The 14,570-nt window shown below is 44.6% G+C and overlaps 1 long non-coding RNA gene across 3 annotated transcripts in view; it reads right to left on the reverse strand.

The window, feature by feature from the left end:
* Window positions 1–3,398: 3,398 nt before the first annotated feature.
* LOC138167519 (uncharacterized) overlaps window positions 3,399–14,570 on the reverse strand; it is a 57,431-nt gene continuing 46,259 nt past the window's right edge. The window contains exons 3-4 of one of the 3 annotated variants that reach the window (XR_011169913.1): window positions 14,183–14,307; window positions 3,399–10,342 (exon numbers count right to left, since the gene is read on the reverse strand). This is a non-coding gene — a long non-coding RNA (uncharacterized lncRNA). The other 2 variants (XR_011169912.1, XR_011169911.1) reach the window with 2 other exon arrangements.

Below are 14,570 nucleotides of genomic sequence, written 5' to 3' on the forward strand. Positions count from 1 at the left end.
TCCCAATAATAAATGTAGAAAGTGGCTTCCTCTTCCTTATCTCTGAGCGGTGGGAGAAAAGTCAATTCCAAAATGACTGATGATGAGTTCAGAGCAAAGGGGAAGAGTGTGGCCCCTGCCCACTGCTCAGGATGCCTGGAAGGAGTCTTCTCTAAAGGGCAAATTTTTTAGACTCCTGGAGTCTAGATTCAGGGCAGAGCCTTTGCCTAGAGGAAGTAGAATGAAAAGCATGAGGGAAGGGTATAAGAAAGGAATCCTTATTCCCCAACTGATAAATGGTCAAAGGATATGAACAGGACGTTTTCAGAGGAAGAAATTAAAACTATCTATAGTTATATGAAAAAATGCTCTAAATCACTATTGATTAGAGAGATGAAAATCAAAACAACTCTGAGGTACCACATCTGATTGGCTAACATGACAAACCAGGAAAATGATAAGTGTTGAAGAAGATGTGGGAAAGTTGGAATAATAATTCATTGTTGGTAGAGGTATGAGCTGATCTGTCTATTCTGAAAAGCAATTTGGAACTATGCCCAAAAGGCTATAAAATCGTGCATACCCTTTGACTCAGCAATACTGCTTCTAGGGCTGTATCCCAAAGAGATCATAAAAATGGAAAAAGGACCCACATGTGCAAAAATATTGATAACAGCTCTCTTTGTGGTGGCTAAGAACTAGACACTGAGGGGATGCTTCTCAGTTGGGGAATGGCTGAACAAGTTGTGGTAAATGAATGTAATATAATACTATTGTGCTATAAGAAATCATGAACAGGCAGACTTCAGAAAACCTGGAAAGATTTATATGAACTAATGCAGAGTAAAGTGAGCAGGAAGAGCCAGGAGAACATCGTACACAGTAATAGCCACAAGCTGAGATGACTGACTTTGATAGACTTAGCCCTTCTCAGTAATGCAAGTACCTAAAACAATTCAAAAGGACTCAACATGGAAAATGCCATCTACATCCAGAGAAAGAACTATGGAGCCTGAATGCAGAGCAAAGCCAACTATTTTCTTTTTGTTTTGTTTTTTCTTTCTCATTGTTTCTCCCATTCACTATAATTCTTCTGTACAATATGACTAATGTGAAAATATGTTTAATGGGAAAGTAAGTATATGTAAAGCCTATATCAGATTGCAGGCCATCTTGGGGAGGGAAAGGGGAGGAAGGGGAAAAATTTTTAATTTTATGGAAGTAAATGTTGAAAACTAAAAATAAATAAATTAACTATAAAAAATTAAAAATAAAGGAGTCTACTAGTGTCCATTGCACCACCCTGGATTGATGAAGAAAAAAAAAAGCAAGGAATCCTTAGATTGGACAGAACCAAATTGGTTTCTTCAAAATTGTCTAAAAACCTCACTGCACTTTTTCTGCTTTGTCATTGCCTCTAAGGTCTGGCTCTCTGACAAGTACCGCAGTTATTTATGTTGGCAGGACATCAATTTAATCGGTGGACACGACGTTGCTCCCCTGTTGCTCTACAGAAGAGATTATCAAACCTAGTATCTGTTCTTCCCTCCCTTTGCTCACATTGTAGGGCCAGCCTGAGTGCGTCCCCAGCCCCAGAGGCTTCATGCCTTTGTTTTAAAAAATAGAGTGGAAGCCCCACAGTTGGGGGCTAGGAATTTACCTCAATACCTTGTACAAGTAGCTGGAAATACTGTCAAATCATAGAATTTTAAATCTGGAAAACAGGGGTGTATGCTGGTAAAGGTTTAATAGCTGGCTCTCTATATTCAGGACACACTTTCATGTTTTATCTGCAATATTAACATTTTCTTCATTACTTTCTTAAGTCTAGACAATCAACAAAACAATGGTTTTTACTTTTTTTATATTCTTTAAAACATTTTTTAAAATTCATTTTCAGTTCCGAATTTTCCCCCTCCCCCATTCGTTGAGAAGGCAAGAAATATGATGCCATCATATATATGAAGTCATCCAAAATATATTAGTCATGTTCTGGGGGGTGGGGAGGAGGGAGAAATTTTAAAAAAGGAAAAAATATGCTTCAATCTGCAACATGAGTCCATCAGTTAGAGAACTGTAGATAGCCTTTTTCATTGTGTCCTTTCGAGTTGTGATAAATCATGTACTGATCAAGGTTACTAAGTCTTTTACAGAACAAAAAAGCAAATTAAACATTGGTTTATATATAAACATATCACTACAGTTTACTGATTTTTGAGGTGTGATTACTCACACTGAAAACTAACAATCAGCTTCCCTGAGCAATTATGAGCTGGCTTGATCACACCCAGGGTAAAGGGCCATAATAATCCTCTGGTTATAAAGGTGAAATTATCACCCCCAAGAGGCAATGTGGTGTAGTAGATAAAGGCACCCACCTTGAGATCAGGAAGACCCACCTATGTTCAAGATTCGCCTCTAATTCATACTTGTTATGTGATTGTAGACAGGTTACTTCATTTCTCAATGCCCCAGGCTACTCTTTAAAACTAGAAGGCTCAGGTGGGTTTCTGATCAGTGTCAGAAGAATTCTTTAAATTGATAGAATCACAGGTCCACAATGAAAAAATAATCTCCCTATGAAATTAGTTTTAAAAGATGTATATGCTCTACCTCCCAGAAGCTAGGAGGCACAGTGGATAGAGTAGTGGGGTCAGGAAGACTCATCTTTCTGAGTTCAAATCCAGCCTCAGATACTTACCAGATTGTGTGGCCCTCAGTAAGTCACTGAACTCTATTTGTCTCAGCTTCCTCATCTGTCAAGTGATCTGGAAAAGGAAATGGCAAACTATTCCAGTGTCTATGCCAAAAAAAATCCTAAATGGGATCACAAGAGGACAAGACTGAACAACAAACTTTCTACTTCACAGGATTATTGTGAGAAAAATGCTTTGTAAACTGCTAAGCACTGTATAAACTGAAGCCCCTTCTTTTACAGATTAATGATCAGAACCAAAGAAGTTAAGTGACTTCCCCAAGGTCACTGGACCAGATAGATTTTTAGAATTATGCATACTCAGTAAACTTTCATCTAAAAATATAAATGTCTTTATATCGCCTCTATACCATTTAGCTGGTATATTTCACTTTGAAAGAACACAAACATCTCCATAGCATAAAGTGGCACAGATGATAGATACCCAGAGAAGCCCAGGCTACTTTTTGGTAACAAAGCAGAAGGCGTTAACACCACTTGCCCCAAAAGGAAGCAACTTATTTTGGTTTGAGATTGAGAGAAGGAAACAAAGAAAACAAAGGAAAAAATACAAGTGCAAATTCCAAATTTAAATTCAATTAGCATGCATTAAACAGTTAAAATGAGCAAGAAACCATGCAAAGTCTTGGGAAACAAAAATTAAGGATTGATAAGTTCCTATTGTCAAGGAAATTATGATCAAAGAAGGTAAATATGATACATGGGTAGATAAGTATGACAGAAGAAGAAGAAAAACTGTAATGGCGAAAAGGGTAGATGAAAATACTCTAAGAAAATTTGAGAAGAACATGATCCCTTTCCTCTGGGGGATTCAAGAAAGGCCTCAAGGAAGGAAGCAATTCCTGAGTTAGGACTTGATGAAAGTGATCAAGATGAGGAAGAAGTCCCCTGACAGCCTTGGCAAGCACTCAGAATAAGCAGGAGTACAGTTTATCTAAAATATGAAGTACATGAAAGGGAATATTGTGAGATAAGGCTGGAAAGGTGGGGTCCAGAGACAGATTGTGGAGGTCCTTCATCACCCAATGAAAGCCTTCATATTTCCTCTTATAGACCAGTGGTCTCCAAAGTTGGGGTCATAAAGCCATCAGGGATGCAGGGAAAAAATAGATAGATAGATAGATAGATAGATAGATAGATAGATAGATAGATAGATAGATAGACAGACAGACAGACAGACAGACAGACAGACAGACAGACAGACAGACAGATAGATAGATAGATAGATAGATAGATAGATAGATAGATAGATAGATAGATATGTAGGTGTGTGTATGTGTGTGTGGAGAGAAAGAGAGAGACAGAGACAGAGCCCCTTGGGCCTCCCCCTTCCCAGTGTTACTGGTTTCTAAAGGAGGCCATAGCTGTGACAGCAAAGTTGAATTTCCCGTTCCTCCCTCCTTCCCCATCTCCTTGGGGCAGCAACAGAGTCAGATATAGGCTAGGCTAGGGGTAAAAGCCCAGGCTCCAAGGACAGCAACATCCCATGAGACTTAGGACTGGGGGCTGGGTAAGAACTGCAGCAATAACAAAAGGTACAAGTAATTGAGATGGAGATGGAGTCTCTAGCCAAGGAGGCTAGGGATGGTGCTGTTGATAATGCCAAGGAAGTGACAAGGGATCTGGGAACCACTAGGCTCTATGAGGATGGTGGAAAGTGATAAACAGATCAGCAAGCATTTATTAAGGGCTCTACTAAGTTCCAAACACTGATAGAAAGACAAAGGCTAAATAGTCTCTGCCTTCAAAGAGTTTACATTCTATAGGGGAAACAACCTATGCCTGTGTGCGCGTGTGTGTGTGTGTGTGTGTAGTATTTTTTTTTATAAAGATACAAGATAATTTTGAGAAGAAGGGCACTAGCAGCTGGGGAGCTCAGGAAAAGCCTCATGTACTATGTGGTACTTGAGTTGAGCCTTAAAGGAAATTAAGGATTCTCTGGAGTGAGGGTGAAGAGGGAATCCACTCAAACCTTTGAGACAACCACTACAGAGGTCCAAAGATGGGAGAAGGAGAGTTAGGGATGAGGAGCACTAATAGCTGAACTAATGGAAAGGAATGTACTATAAGGCTAGAAAGGTAGGACAAGGTCAGGTTATCAAAGACTATAAATGCCAGACGGAGGACAGTGATGAGGAAACATATGAAGAACAAGACAATGAATGGGTACATTTTTTTTTAATCATCTGTAATTGGGATGAATATCAAGAAATGGAGAAAGAGGCAGAAAAAGAAAATTGTAAGGGGGAGGGATGATTTCAGTGTCCTTCTTACCTCTGCAGGTGACTCCTACTTACAGTCTCATTTTACAAAGGAAAAAGAAGCTTAACCTCCTAAACAGATCTCATCCCTCTATGTGGACTGTGGGTCATTGGTCTGAGTCCTTCAAGAAATAACTGTAACTCAAGATAAACATGGCTGCTGAGTTAGTCCAGGCTATAGCCCCTCTAGAGTTCCCACAGATGAGACCAAAGAAAATGGAAGACAGCCCCAAGAAGTCTTTCCAAATTTCCCTTAATTATAATGTCTTCTGTCATTTTCCTGAGAGCAGGAAATTGTTTCTTAAATTTTATTTTGCCGTACTTAGCGCAGTATCTTGCTCATTGTATCTACTTAACAAATATTTGTTGAACTTTAATTCTGAATTGACTTTTGCAATTTTTTTCCATTTTATCCCATTCATTCTACCCCATTATTGTTTGCACACTGTCTCCCTTGTGAGACTGTGAGCTGCTTGATGGAAGCGGCTGCCTTCTGACTTTCTTTTCATCCCCAACGCTTAGCACAATGCCTGGAACATGGAAAGCACTTCATAAATTGTTGTTGATTTGACTAGACTTGGGTGGGCAAGTGGATAAGACAGCTTCTGATGTCTTTTCTGATGTTACCTCTATCTAGTGACCACAGGTAAAGATGGACCATCATAAAAAAATTTAAAATATTTTAATATTATTTATTTCATCTTTATCACATTTTTATTTCAATTTTGTGTGTGTCATAATCTATGTAATATACTATTATAATGCATTTTACAACTTACAAATAAGTGAACTGATTAATAAATATACATATATTGGGGAAGTAAACTTAATTCTTTTTTAATCATTGGGATATACAATCAAAAAGTTTAGAGACTCCCTCTATGGGTGATAGAACATCACTAAAGGCTTCTAAAGCAGGGCAACAATGTGGTCAGATATATGCACTGAAAAGAGAAAAGAAGGCTTCAGGGAGGGAGACTGGTGAAGAGGCCTGTACAGTAGTCTAGGGGGCCCTGAACAAGAGTGATCAAGCAGGAAGGGTCTGATAAGGAAGGTAGAATCAACAGGGCTTGACATCTGATGGTGTGAGAAAAGAGGGAGAAAGAAACGTCAAGGATGACTGAGGTTTCAAGTCTGAGTGAGCCTACAGGGACTTTTAATCCAAAGCTTGGGCCTTGGAATTCTCCCCAGTATGCTCAGTATGCACAGTGATCTAAGCATTCATGTGACCTTTTTCCTTGGGAAAAAATGAACATTGGCCAACATCAGCTCAGGGAAGCTCCCAGGAATCCAGAGTTACTGGGAAAATCAGGGTTACTAGAAGAAACGGGATCAATGGAATTTCCCTGCTTCGGACAGGACCTCTGAGAGGCCCCTTGGGGCAAAAGCCACTTTATCTTTCAAGTTGGGCCTAAGGAAAGGGTATTTACATTGTTTACATCTTTGGCAATGTAAAATTAAAACAAATATTATTCTTCCCTCTAACCTTTGATAAACCAGTTATACAGAATTCAGGTCAACGAGGCAGAGGCCTACTGCAAGGATTAAGGGAAGGTGCTTAAGCTTATAATCCATAGAAACAGAGAATAGAATTATACTTAACTAATTCAAATTGATTTTTTTTCTTGCACATACACACACATCTGAAAAGTGTTCCAACATGAGAAATGTTGCAAATGTAGAAATGGTGAGATTTGGAAGCTGAATGGATATGCAGGGTGAAAGAAGACCCACTAGATCCTGCCATTCCTTTAAGCTATTGGTGGATATCTCCTTTCCCTTCCTCAGTCAAACTCCAATAAAAAGTTGTCTATAGTAATTGCCTCCACTTCCCCTCTCCTCACTTACTTCTCAACCCTCTACATTCTGGCTTCCAGTTTCATCACTAAACTAAAACTGTTCCCTCCAAATTTATTTGACAATCTTTTAATTGACAAATCTGCTTTTCCCTTCTCTGTTCTCATTCTTTTTTATCACTTGGCATTGGTAATTGCCCTCTGGTTATGGATAATCTCTCCTTTCTGGTTTTGTTTTGTTTTTTATTTTTTTGCTTTTTGGAGGGCAATTGGGATTAAGTGACTTGCCCAAGGTCACACAGCTAGTTTTTGTGTTAAGTGTCTGAGGCTGGATTTGAACTCAGGTCCTCCTGACTCCAGGGCCGGTTCTTTATTCACTGTGCCACCTATCTACCCCGGTTTTGTTTTTTAAATGATACTGCTCTCTCTTCATCTCCTCCTTCCATTCTAGCTGCTCATTGGCCTTTATTGGTACATCATCCATAGAGTGATGCCTAAGAATGAGTAGTATCCAAAAATCTATCCTGGACTCTTCTGTCTCCCCACTCTCTCTTGGGATCTCATCAGTTGCCATTCAGAGAACTCTCTAACCCAGTCTCTCCCCTGAGCTTCAGTCCTATGTCACAAATTGGCTTTTAGAAATTTCAAAATAAGTGTCCAAGAAGTATCTCAAATTCAGTGTGTTCAAGACAGAAATCTTTGTATTTTCTTCCCAAAACCTGCTCTTCTTCAAAACATCCTTCCTTCTGTTTAAAGCAATGCCATTCTTCCAGTTTCCCAGGTTTATGATTCTTCATTCTCCCTTACCCCACAAAGCCATTCAGATGCCAAATCTTGGCATTTCTACGTCCACATCATCTGTTGCATCCAACCTCATATTTTTACTCAAACAGCCACTCCTTTCAGGTGGTGACCATCATCACCTTTCACCTACATTGTCTCCTAACTGGCCTGTCTGCCTAAAGTCTCTTGATTCTCTAGTCTGTACTCTTGGCTGCCAAATTGATTGCATGCATGACGTGTTCCTCCCATATATTGTTGAGCCGAAAGGAGCAAGACAAAAGATCCCCAAGAGTAAAATCTGGAAGTAGATTTTATTGCCACAGGACTGCCAGGGTCACATACCCAGATCAGACAGTCAGTTGGCACAGACAATGTGCCGGTTTTTAAAGTAAGTCAGGTTACAGAAGCCAAGACTACAATCAGTGATTTCACAGTATATTTTTGAATTTCCCACACACGCGAAGTTTACCCTAGGCTGAGGGCAGAGATGGGGAAGATCCAGTGCGGGGGAAGGGGATGGGGAAGAATGGAGAAATATCCAGTGGGGGGCAGGGGAGAGAATGGAAAAATATCTGGCAGGGAGGTAGGAGGGAGAATGGAGAAATATCCAGCAGGGATTTTACCCTAGGCTGAAATTCCTGCTCACAGATCAGTTGGGGGAGGGAAGGGTGGAGTTGTGCTCAACATTCCCTACTTTTCTTTGTAGGTATGTCATACCTTTGACATGGCTGGAGCCACATCATCCAGGTTACCCAATTCTGTTCTAAAGGATGGTAGCGGGGGTCTCTGATAATTAACATTCTAACAAAGTTGACATGGGACTTGACAAGTTGTAGAAAGTGATTAATGAGACAGGGTCCTACAATCAGGGCTATGGTCAGGAGGAGAGGACCAACCAAGGCTGATACCAATGTAGTGAGCCAGGGGGATGTCTAGAACAGGGACTGATACCAATTCTCAGACTTTTCCAACTCCCTCTGTCTATTAGCAATATTCTGGTGTACCAACTTCAGACTCTCCCACACTACTCCAGAAGTATTTGCATAGAAGCAACAAGCCTCACCAAGGGCTGCACACATGCCACCCTTTTAAGAAAAAGAAGGTCAAGGCTTCTGCAGTTCTGGAGAACCATCTCTGCCAGAGAGTCCACCTGTCTTTCCAGGGCTGAAATGGTCTGCTCTATGTGGGAGAGGTCGATAAATTTACCTGTGTACTTAAGGCCTGATAGTTGGCCTCGCCCTTAATCAAGGCTGCCATCCCTGTCGCTGTAGAACCCACAAGGCTCAAGTCCACTAAGATGAGAATGAGGAGTGGTATTGCCCGCCTTTGGTGGTGACTCAGTTGCGCTTCTGGGGAAAAGTAATGCCAACCTTGTTCACCTGAGAGAAGGGTGACCCGGGGAATTATGGCCACTAGGATACACAGGGGGCCCTCAATGTGTTGTTGTTTTCTGAGGAACACTGTAGCAGAAACGCACTGGGTAAGGCCATTGTGGCATGCCCACCAGGCTCCTAGAGGGGTGGGGAAGTAGTCTGAGCTAGAGGCTTGAATCTCGTGGGTTTGTCCACAAACTGAGCTATACTATGAGGAAGATATCTGTTCCCTGTACATCCCTGAGGGTGAGCCTTGGGGGGTCCCACTCACAATTCTCTGTGTTGGAAGTAGAGGTGACTGAGGCATTTAGTGCCACCCCTACATAGTGAGGAGGCTGGAGTTCAACACAGATCCAGCAATCTTTTCCCAAAATGTGGTTAGAGCTGTTAAGTGTTTTATGAACAGCTGACAGGAGGGTAAGTAAGGGGACCTGATAATTGCGAGATTCCTGAATCTTTGAAGATAGGGGGGTGTATGACCTGCCTGGGGCCCATATGGTGACAGCTGGTATTGTGATTTGGACATCGGGGTTCCCTATTGGGGCAGGAATAGCCAAGCCCCTATGGAACCAATGGGGTGATGATCGGGTAGGGGCACAGGAGGCTTCTTGGTTACAGTCAGTACTACTGTCTTTCTCACCTGCCCCTCCTCCTCCTCCTCATCCAGAGTGACCATAGTCCCCCAGGCAGGGATGATGATTCCCAGGACCTGAGAGACCAGGACTCCCCAGGCAGGGTCAGAGGGATTTTGAATGGTGAGATCGAGCATGGGTTGCCAGGGGTCAGACTCGATTTTATGGATTCAGATGGGTCTGATCCCCCACTACTGCCTGCTCTGTAGCACAAGGAGGCACCGGGGCTAGAAGAGGGGAGGTGGTAAGCTGTGACACAAGTGCAGGCGCATGGGCATCCTGTGTCTGAACAGAGCAGGTAGCCTGCATCTGCTGGTGGGCCCCCAAATAGTCTAGTTCAGGGGAAAAGGGAGTTAAGGGGGAGCCGTATGTGTTCTGGGTTCTGGAAAGTCCAGGATTGTCCATTTCCTGTGGTTACCACCCAGGTATAGCTTGGTCTGGGTGCATGGGGATTGTGGGGGACCGAAAGGAGGTAAAAGGAGGATCAGGAAGAGGATTGGATAAGTCTTAGCTTTAGGGGGTCCTCGTGGACTTCTGCTTTCCATTCTGAGGTGACAGCAGGCTTCACTCTGGTATAATGGAGCCAAGTGGGGATAGAGTCTACTTGACACCAGTGGGTGTAGTGAGGATCACGACATGTGGCCCCTTCCACCTCGGCTCCAGACCCATAGTGGTGAATTCCTTTACTAGCACAGAATCTCCAGGTTTAAAGCGGTGCACTGAGGCTGAGCTTGGGACCGGGAGGGTGTCGGGGACTGAGGGGAAGAGTTTTTTTCTGAGTCGCCTGCAGACCCTGTAGGAACTTGAAGAGGGAAGAGTTAATGATTTCATCATTTAGGTCTTCCCGGATTAGAGGAAGAATGGGTGGTGGTCTTCCAAACATAATTTCAAATGGGGTCAGTCCTAATTTATTGGGAGTGCACCTGCTTCTGAGCAGGGCCAGTGGTAGAAGGGTGACCCAGGATTCCTGGGTTTCCGGGTCAAGCTTGGTGAGAAACTCCTTCAGAGTCCTGTTCACCCTTTCCACCTGCCAGGAGCTCTGAGGCCGATATGCACAAGGTAGTTTCCAAGTAATCCCTAAAGCTTTTGCTATTGCTTGTGATATTTTGGCTATAAATGCTGGTCCATTATCTGACCCAATTCTCATGGGGAGGCCAAACCAAGGGACAATTTCGTTAAGGCTTTTTTGTTTTGTTTTGTTTTTGCTACTATTAGGGCTGTTTCATTTTTCACAGGGAATGCCAATCTCCACCAATATGAGGAGATATGTGTATCCCTGCACATGTGGTTTTATCTCAGTGAAATCGACATCCCAGTGTTCCCCTGGCTGTAATCCTTTTATTCTGACCCCCACAGGTCCTATTTTTTTTTGTTGTTTCACATTTACCCGTGCACACGTCTGGCAGTGACTCACAATGCTAGACAGGTGCTCATTTAGATGGGGAATATAGTACCTTTCTCTCAAGAGGAGACAGTTTTCTTTCCCCCAGGTGAGTATTCTGGTGTAAAAGCCTTATCCATTCCCTCCCCAGAGCCTCAGGGACTAGGAGGCGGTCTCCTGGGAGGAGCCACCAACCTGACTCCTCCTTTTTCCCTTTTGATTTATGGGCAAAGGAATCATCCGTTTTAGAACAGGAGGGAAAAATGGGTAGAGTGGTCATTTCCATAAGGGAACAAACAGTTGGGGAAAGGGAAGACGCAGCAGCTTGATGGGTGGCCAGATATTCCAGATTACCGCCTCTGGGGTGTCACCCACTTGATCGGCTGGACAATGAATGATGGAAACACGGGAGGGGAGCCAGACAGAATCAAGAAGAGATAGGATTTCGTCCAGTTCTTTATAGCCTTGTTGGCCGCAGTCAGGAGATCGCATTCACAGTAGATAGCAGCATGGACATGAGCTGTGGCAAAGGCATACCGGCTATCAGTGTAAATGTTAGCTGACTTTCCTCCGAGAGGCCGAGGGCCTGGGTCAGAGCGATGAGCTCGGCGTGTTGGGCAGAGGACCCAGGAGAGAGGGGGGATGACCATAGGACCGAAAGTGATGGGGAGGAAACTACCGCTGCACCAGCCCTGTGTATCCCTGAGTTCACGAAACTGCTGGGGTGTGTCAGTGAGATCAGGTCTCACAGCCTGGACCTGGTCAATGACCTGAAGGCAATCGTGGACAGCGGGGAGAGGGTAGACAAGGTTCATGGTCAGGGAGCAAAGTGGCAGGGTTAAGAACAAAGGTTTTTTAAAAAGTCAGATCTAGAGGCTGATCTAGGAGGAAAGCCTGGTACTGGGTTAGTCGGGATTTAGAGAGCCAGAGGGTAGGATCGCTATGGAGGTGAGTCTCCACAGAATGAGGGGCGGAGATGGAAAGGGGCTGACCCAAGGAAAGCTTGTCAGCTTCCTTAACAAAGAGGGTCACTGCAGCGACTGCCCAGAGGCAAGGGGGCCAGACTGTAGCCACTGAATCTAGACGTTTGGAAAGAGAGGTGACAGGGCGGCGCCAGGGGCCCAGGGTTTGGGTGAGGACTCCTTTAGCCACCCCATTAGATTCAGGAACAAAAAGATGGAAAGGCTTGGAAATACCAGGTAGGGCTAAGGCAGGCGCCAAGGCCAAGGCGTCCTTAAGCCAAGGCTTAAGGGTATCAAAAGCCTTTAGCTCTGGGCGGGACAAGAAAGGGGTCCAGCTCCGGCAATGGCAGAATAAAGAGGTTTCGCAATTTCTGCAAAACCCAAAATCCAGAGCCGGCAGTAACCTACAGTACCCCAAAATTCTCGAACCTGTTTTTTAGTCTTTGGGGTTGGTAAGTCTAGAATGGTTTGGATTCGGGAGGGGGAAAGGGATCAAGCGCCCCCTGAGAGAATGTAGGTGATATAATGACCTGAGATAAACAGATTTGAGCTTTCTTAGAAGAAACAGGGTAACACAAAGACTGCAAGAGAGAAAGGTCAGAGGTGGCAGATAAACAAGCACTTAGAGAGCAAGAGGGGTGGGATTCACGAAAGGGGGATAAGGTCCTTATGGAGGGCCTCATCAAAGAGGGTAAGGGAGTACTTGAAACCCTGGGGCAGATGTGTCCAGGTTAACTGGCCAGAATACCCACCCTCAGGGTCTATCCAGGTGAAAGCAAAAAGGGGTTGACTGGGGGAGGGGGGGGCGCCAGGGGAATAGTGAAGAAAGCATCTTTGAGATCCAGGACAGTGTAGACACAATGTGAAGGAGGAAGGAGACTAAGGAGAGTATAGGGGTTTGGAACAGTTGGGTGAATAGTCTCTACCCACTTATTTACCTTCCGCAGATCCTGAACGGGCCTAAAGTCAGAGGTGCCGGGTTTTCGGATGGGTAAAAGGGGAGAGTTCCATGAGGATTGGCAGGGTACTAGAATCCCTGTCTCCTGCAGCCGGGAAATGTGAATCGCAATGCCTCGATGGGCCTTGGAGGACATGGGATATCGACGGACCGAGACAGGGGAGGCAGTAGCAAGGCGCTGCACGGACACAGGAGGTTGATGAGAGGCTAGGGCAGGGGCGTCGGTCTCTGCCCACACCCCAGGGTGTGATTCAAGGATGCTTGCTAACAAAGGGGATGCGCTAGAAGGAGAGGTGGTTTCATGAAGTAGAAACTCGGAAGCTAGGGTCATGGTGACGAAGATAGAAGCTGAGGGTGGCGGGGTTTGTGGAGAAATTCCTGTGAAGGCAGAGGGGCCTGGACTAAAGGAAATAGTAGCTTGAAGCTTTAGTAACAGGCCCTGGCCTAGGAGAGGGTAAGGGCAGTCAGGCATAACCAGGAAGGAACCAGTTACGGTGCCTTTTCCCAGATCTACTACCCTATCTGAGGTTCATGGGCAGGATAAGGTCTTCCCAGTGGTCCCTTGGATAGGGGAGGTCTTGGAAGTGAGGAGACCAAGGGACTGAGTCAGAATGCTGTACGACGTGCTGGTGTCCACCAGGAAATTGACAGGGTACCTCCCAATTTTTAGAGGAACCCCGGGTTCACGGGGGTCTAGTGAGAAAATCCTCGGGCCCCATCAATCAGTGAGTGCTAGAATCTCTGGAGTGGGGGTGAGGTTGCTCCCGAGGCTTTTTGCTGGGGCATTCATTTTTTCCAATGGCCTAACTCTTTATAGTAGGCACATTGGTCCCTCGCAAGAGGGGTGCGAATACCACATGGTGTAGTGCCCACTCGGGTACCATGTTTGGGAGTCTTTGGTGCAGCCACAAGGACCTGGGCAAGCTTCTTGTCTGCTTTATCAGAGGAGCTATCCCTGTTGTCATAAACCTTTGCAATTTCTACCAGCTGGGATATAACCATGCCCTCAAAACCCTCCTGTTTCTGGAGTTTCCTTTTAACGTCAGGGGCGGACTGGGAAATAAAAGCAATATTTAGGGCTCGGGCATTTTTGGGGGCCTCAGGGTTAATAGGGGTATAAGTTCTGTAAGCCTCATACAGGCGCTCCAGGAAAGCTCCAGGGGATTCTTGGGGGCCTTGTTTGACCTCGGAAACCTTAGTCAGGTTAGTTGGTTTTCGAGCTGCTGCTTTTAGGCCCTGGAGGAGATATCCGTGGTAGGCTCTAATACCTCTTGGCCCCTAGAAGTGTTAGGGTCCCAGATGGTCCGGGAAGAGGGAAATGCTCCCTCGACCTCTTCTCACCATTCTTCCAATGACTCAGGGCCCAGCACAGCTTTTCTGGATGTCTGTTTAATTCTATCTCTCTCTTCAGTGTTGAATAGAGTGGTTAAGAGCTGTTGACAGTCCTCCCAGGTGGGATGATACATCTGGAAGACAGACTCAAGGAGGTTAATAAGAGCCTGAGGTTTTTCTGAAAACAAGGAATTTTGAGTTTTCCAATTGTAAATATCTGAAGTAGAGAAGGGAACATATACTAGGAAGGGGCTTCCCTCTGGGCTAATGGATTCCCTGAGGGGAGGGCTCTTCTGGGGGCTGATAGTTTGCCCCAGTCCGGGTGTGGTGGGGGAGGGGGTGAAAGGGGGCTCGGGGAGGTTGGAAGCCCGGAGGAGTCAGGGGAAGAGGCGGAGGG

The sequence above is a fragment of the Petaurus breviceps genome, unplaced genomic scaffold (assembly GCF_028583685.1).
Source record: "Petaurus breviceps papuanus isolate PSGF00001 unplaced genomic scaffold, PetGlider_PUasm1.0 229, whole genome shotgun sequence".
Taxonomy (NCBI): domain Eukaryota; kingdom Metazoa; phylum Chordata; class Mammalia; order Diprotodontia; family Petauridae; genus Petaurus; species Petaurus breviceps.